This window comes from Camelina sativa, chromosome 15 (genome assembly GCF_000633955.1).
Source record: "Camelina sativa cultivar DH55 chromosome 15, Cs, whole genome shotgun sequence".
In the NCBI taxonomy this organism is placed as follows: Eukaryota; Viridiplantae; Streptophyta; class Magnoliopsida; order Brassicales; family Brassicaceae; genus Camelina; species Camelina sativa.
In genome coordinates this window covers 8,494,611-8,501,095 of record NC_025699.1, presented here as the reverse complement: position 1 = coordinate 8,501,095, position 6,485 = coordinate 8,494,611, and the positions used below count along the sequence as shown (strand labels likewise).

Sequence of the window (6,485 nt, the reverse complement as noted above, 5' to 3'; positions counted from 1 at the left end):
TAAGGATCAACACTAAGTTCAACCGGAGCCGATAGCTATTTAACGAGAGGCGCTATTTTCGGTAATTAGTCCAGCAGCTAAGAATTAGTTGGGAAGGAAGAAAATGAAGAATTTAGTGGGCTAAGGCATATGATTAATTCCAAAAAAGGTTGAAAGGTTTTAGCCAAAAAGAATCAGTCAGTTTCCAAAGTTCCAGAGAATCGATCCGGAGGCTATTCAGAACAGCGCTAAGGAGCAGAACTGGAATTTTGTGCCAAGGACAAGCATGCAATAAATTAAGAGGACCTTGAGGAAGTTGAGGATGCTGTAACAAGAAGTAAAAACCAAGTTAAAGCTCAGAATAATTTTTTCTTACAAAATTAAGTCGCCAGAGACTCTTTTAGCCGATCACTGAAAGGAAAAGTGATACTGTTAATTTTATTTGAGCTTGAAAATTTTAGAGAGACTAAAGAAAGATAAAATAGGGAATTTCATCTTGAAAAATAAGAGTTTTCATGGAGGAATTATTTTTAGGGCAATGGCACATATAACTGGTCGAAACCGGATATTTCCAACGAGAAACGTTAACGGTTTGTGAGAGTTAGACTTAAAATCAGTTAGAAGAGTTTTCATTGGTCAAGAGGAGGCCAAGTGGCTCATTCTCAGCCAAGAGAACAGGAAATGGACGTTGGTGAGCTGTAATACCATGTGTTGGCATGAAAAATGGATAAGTATGGTCAAAATTAGAATGGCGAGTTGTGATTGGCTGAAAACTGAATGTGAGACACTTGTTTAGGTGACTAATCAACTTCAGCACCGACCCTAGAGGAGTATAAATACCCAGCCTTCGTTAAATAGCTTAAGTAGACCAAAAATCTACCTTAAACCTTAGTTAAAGTTCTTAGTTTGTTCTTGGAGATAAGGGAAGTCTCCAAGCAGCTCAAGGAAGATCCACAGAAGTTAGCAAGGTTGTTAGGTAAGTAGCGTAGTCTTAGTTCAGTTTCCTTTCTAACTTTTCCTTTTTGAATTCCAGCCTAAGCGGATCTTGATGATGCGAAATCCAGAGCTTTCGAGTTCACGCAGATCTAGCTAGTCGGAGACGTGAACCCAAGCCAAGTTCCAGCCAAGCCTTGTGAGTACCGAACACATATGAAGTATCACTTGTCTAGGTTTTATTTCTTTAGGGCACATGTGAAGTAACAAAAACATGTTGTTTTATTTCCATGTGCTACTTCACATGTGTTTAGTACTCACAAAGTTTGGCTAGAACTTGGCTTGGGTTCACGTCTCCGACTAGCTAGATCCGCGCGAACTCGAAAACTCTGGATTTCGCATCATCAAAATCCACTTAGGCTAGGATCTAAAAAGGAAAAGCTAGAAAGGAAACTGAACTAAGACTAAGCTACTTACCTAACAACCTTGCTAACTTCCTTGAATCTTCCTTGAGCTGCTTGGAGACTTCCCTTATCTCCAAGAACAAATTAAGAACTTTAACTAAGGTTTAAGGTGGATTTTTTGTCTACTTAAGCTAATTAACAAAGGCTGGGTATTTATACTCATCTAGGGCCGGTGCTGAGGTTGATTAGTCACCTAAACAAGTGTCTCACGTTCAGTTCTCAGCCAATCACAACTCGCCATTTTAATTTTTACCCATGTTTATCCACTTTTCATGCCAACAAATGGCATTACAGCTCACCAACGTTCTTATCCTGTTCTATTGGCTGAGAATGAGCCACTTGGTCTTCTCTTGACCAATCAAAACTCTCCTAACTGATTATAATTCTAACTCTCACAAACCCTTAACCGTTTCTTGCTGGAAATATCAAGTTTCAACCAGTTTTATGTGTCGTTGCCCTAAAAAAAATTCCTCCATGAAATCTCTGATTTTCAAGATGAAATTCTCTATTTTATCTTCTTTTAGCCTCCCTAAAATCTTCAAGCTCAAATAAAATTAACCGTATCACTTTTCTTTTCGGTGATCAGCTAAAAGAGTCTCTGGCGACTTGATTTTGTAAGAGAAGATTATTCTGAGCTTCAACTTGGTTTTTACTTCTTGTTACAACATCCACAACTTCCTCAAGGTCCTCTTAATTTATTTCATGCTTGTCCTTAGCACAAAATTCTGCTCCTTAGCGCTGTTATGAGTAGATTCTGGGTCGATTCTCTGGAACTCGGGAAACTGACTGATTCTTCTTGGCTAAAACCTTTCAAGCTTCTTTCTGATTTAATCATATGCCTTAGCCCACTGAATTTTTCATTTTCTTCTTTTCCAACTAATTCTTAGTCGCTGGACTAATTACCAAAAATAGCGTCTCTCGCTAAACGGCTATCGGTTTCTGTTGAACTTAGCGTTGATCCTTAAATAATATTTGCAGAGCTTTTTGATGCTAGTCCTCTTAGCTACTGATTAATTCTAGTCTTTCTTAGAAATTATATTCTTCAATGATTTCTTCTCAGCTATGTTGTTCGGCTATCTTACTGCGTCTTTCGTCTTCGGATTACTTTTTTGAGTAATAATCTGTCGGGACAAGTGCTCTGGATCCCTTCTACTTAGCTTTAATCAGCGTTGTTCCTTTTGTTTTTAACCAATCTTCCACTCATTTGGTTTATTTCCCTTGCTGGTTGAATAGTCTTGTTCGCGTCCTTTCCGTATACTTTTAGGTTTAGTATGGGGTATTACACTAAGGGTCGAGAAGCATTGCCTGGTGGGAAATCCGAATCGTAGAAGATCAAAGATCTTAAGGTGAAGTTTATTAGTATTGTACTTGTTTTAGCATATGAGTCGTTGTGCAGGTACTCTGTATTTGAGTGTTTTAGCTTCTTTAAGCATTTGTTTGATTGTGTGATTCTCTGATTTACTTAATGCATGTGTTGATTGCATTAGTTGCTTGTTTGTTGTTAGAGTCCAAGTTGGGATGTTGTTTAGAGGTTAGTTAGGCGGACTCACTCAATAATCTTAGATAACTCATGATGTTATCTTTTGTTTTTGCAGGCATTCCTTTTTAGGTAATCCCCCTAGCTGTCGCGGTGATCATAGGCTGGCCAGATTATATGATTTACAGCTTTTTGCTAAACCTCGATAATTTTATTATGTATACATTTTTCCATTGGCCCGGAAAACTATATTTGTTTTAGTAACGATTTTAAAGTACGATACTATAATATATAAGAATCGGTTTTATGTAAACCTGAAAACGTTCGAATGATATATTAGTCCTGTCCAGACTGACACAACACGCGACCAAGGTACGAGTTGAAAAGCCTTAGGCCATGATCGAGAGGTAAAGATATTCGAAATCGGTTGATTTGGGCAAACGGATGCTTTCCAGGAACTTTTGTCGACTGATTACGGACATTATACATGACGTCCTTACTCCGTTTTTGTTATAGAACGATTCGGGGGTGTTATTGGTATTATTTCTGTTTAATCAATGTATTAATGTTTATTGTTATATTATATAGAAAATCCTATTAGTTATTATTTGAAAACTACGTTTGTGAGAAATAGTTACGTAGAGTGTCGTTTTAATAAGTACTAGGATATATCCCGTGCTTAAAGCACGGATCAATATTTTTAAATAAATTTATAATACAATAATAAAAAAATTTGTTTTTTTTTTAAATTATTTTGTTTGAGATAATATTTATTTTTAATTGTTATGTAAATCTATTAGTCTATTTAAATACTAATTATTTTAGAATATTATAGTATTTTATTTTTGACGTATTATTATAGTATTATACTATTTATTTGTTGTATTTGCATCATATTTTTTGAAATATAAAATAGTAATTTTAATATTATAATTGTGAGTAAATAAAAATTATTAATTTATCATCTATATAAATTTAGTTTTACCAACCCGCCAATGTGAAAATTAAAACACACATTTTCATACATTGAGTAATATATCTTCGTTTAAAAAAATTCAAATCACAATATATGCAGAAAAAAATATGCATTTTATTAATTATAAGTATTATATGAAAGTTCTAAACAATTTGTAAATAAAATAAAATAAAGATGATAGGAGAATCATAATTTGAAATCTTAACAAAATCTTCGAATTTAGTTATTAAAAATAATTGTATTGTATACTTGAATATAAAATCTTAGTTTTTAAAATTCTGATTGGTTTATATGTTTTTTTTAAAAAATAATTAGTAATTTCGTCCATAGTTTATTAGAGAGAGAAAATATTTTTTTAGATTTTTTTAATATTTGATATGTGAGTGTTTTTTATTTTTAATTTAATTATATTTATTTAAATTTGGTAATTAAGCTTAATTATTTTTTATAATGGCAATTGAATGTAATTTTTTACACATTTTAAGGTTAGTTTCATATTTGTACTTCTCAGTTAATATAGTAGGATATATTAAGAATTTAGATCTATCCTTACCTTACGTGGATTAAAATTTGTGTTGTTGTGACCGTCGGAAATATTGGTATCGCATAGGTTCTCGTGGATGTTTCATACATGGTTAAAAATATATTGGTGCAGGTTATCTCAAAAGTAATTGACTTCAGAGTATATATTAATATCTATATATAGTAGGAGAGTGTAGGAGGACAATTAGACAAAGCAATACATTAATAGAATTGTATTTCGTTTACGTAAATACGAATATTGTATTGTTTATCTAAAGTAGATTCGTTTGTGAATTAGTTTTATGGATGTAGCCTGCAGGCTGAACCTCACGAAGAAGCTTTGTTTATGAACTTAGTTTTATGGATGTAGCTTGTAGTTAATTTTAACTCTCTTTCACAAAACATCATTTCGGACGTTGTATTAATAAGTGTTTCTTTGTTTTTGAGATGCTTCTTTTCAAAATTACACTTCCATCTAAATTTATAATCATGAAAATGTATACAGTGTATCTAAACCGACAACTGAGTGACTTAAATAGTTGACAAACAAAAGTGATTGGAATAAAACCAATAAATAGTCTTTATTGACAATCAAATTAAAGAGGCTAAACAAAAAGCAGCTTAAAGGTCATAGTGACATTATTTATACACACTAAAAGAGTACTCTACGACTACGCCAAAATCATTTAATCCATGTGCTCTCTCCTCTTTTTCATTTTCATTTTCATTTTCATTCTGTTAGTTCGACAAGTATTTACTTTGATGAACACATGGTTGTCTTTTCCATCGTATTACTACGACTAATTTTTACTATTACATCAATTTCAAGATTAAACTCAAAATTAGGTTTCAGTACTTACCTCGAGCTACGCAAACATTTTAGGGCTTAGTATACCACACACATTCCACGCGATTATTTCTTCTTCTTTAAATGTAGTCAAATTACACTGATACACAATTAACCCGAATGATCTACTACATATCTTCTGAAGCATATGATCTATTCAAAGATTTTTATTGTCTACCCAATTGAATGCACATCACATGTGCAACAAAAATATAAGTGTTGGGTGGGGTTTAAGGGTTTTGTACAAGTAGTATTGAGAAAAAGTTTGAGATAATGTAAAATCCCACATGACATGTGTCAGAAAACATTAATTTTCATGAATTTGCTTCTTATTTTTTTTGGCATTACTATTCATCCCTCCAAAAATACTAACAGTTTCACCAAAATCAGTGCCTTTTGGCCGACCAAAAACAAAGTTTAAGATTTTCGTGCCTTTTTTATTCAACTTTTATTTTCAATTTAGATTTCCGAGTAACATTTCTTAGGAGTATCAAAAAAAAAAAAAAAAAAAAAGTTGGCCAAAACTATAGAGTGATGCGATTTATCTCTCTATTTCAGTGTTCACCTTTTAAGGCTTTTTTAACAGAAGAAGAAAAGAAATATACCCCTCTGGCCTCTGCTCAGACTGGAGCATGTGAGTCACTCATCATCATGTTCATGTCTTTATGTCTTTCTCAACCATGTGATTGTGTTAAACTCTCTAGATTTTTTTTTTACCTTTTTCTGCATCTCCAAAATCTAACCACATTACCAAAATAAACCAAAATACCATATACAAAAGAAGAAACAAGCGTAATAATAAGCAGTGTTGGCATAACAAATCTTTTCAACAAAGAGAATTCAATCCCAATCAACCAAACCTAACTTACAAACATAACAAAACAAAAAAAACTAAATTATACTCTCTCCATTGTTGCATTTGGCCATATCATTAATTTCACCAAACACTTAAAAAACCATTAAGTCATTACGTCTAGTTATCTTAACCATAAAGTATTGTAATCACAGTTCACAAACTCAAATGTGCTTCCACGATTATCAAGAAACTGAAAAATTTATTACGATTATTATTACAGAAACCAATCACTGTCCTGTTCTTTTTTTCCGGCACTATTTTTGGTAAACATAGAGATTCAAGAAGAAAGAAAAGGATATACATAAATGATGAAAATAGTAAATAAAAAAGTTGAATAAAAGTAAAAATATTCAAACACCAAACAATACAGTGAGATGAGAAGAATAATAATATGAAGAAAACAAAACATTAAAAAAAAAAAAAAAAAAAAA

General features: G+C 32.5%; 1 protein-coding gene across 1 annotated transcript in view; it reads right to left on the bottom strand.

The window, feature by feature from the left end:
• LOC104746051 (transcription factor bHLH147-like) overlaps positions 6,234 to 6,485 on the bottom strand; it is a gene marked incomplete in the record, with an annotated part of 3,631 nt that continues 3,379 nt past the window's right edge. The window contains 1 exon segment of the mRNA XM_010467435.2: positions 6,234 to 6,456.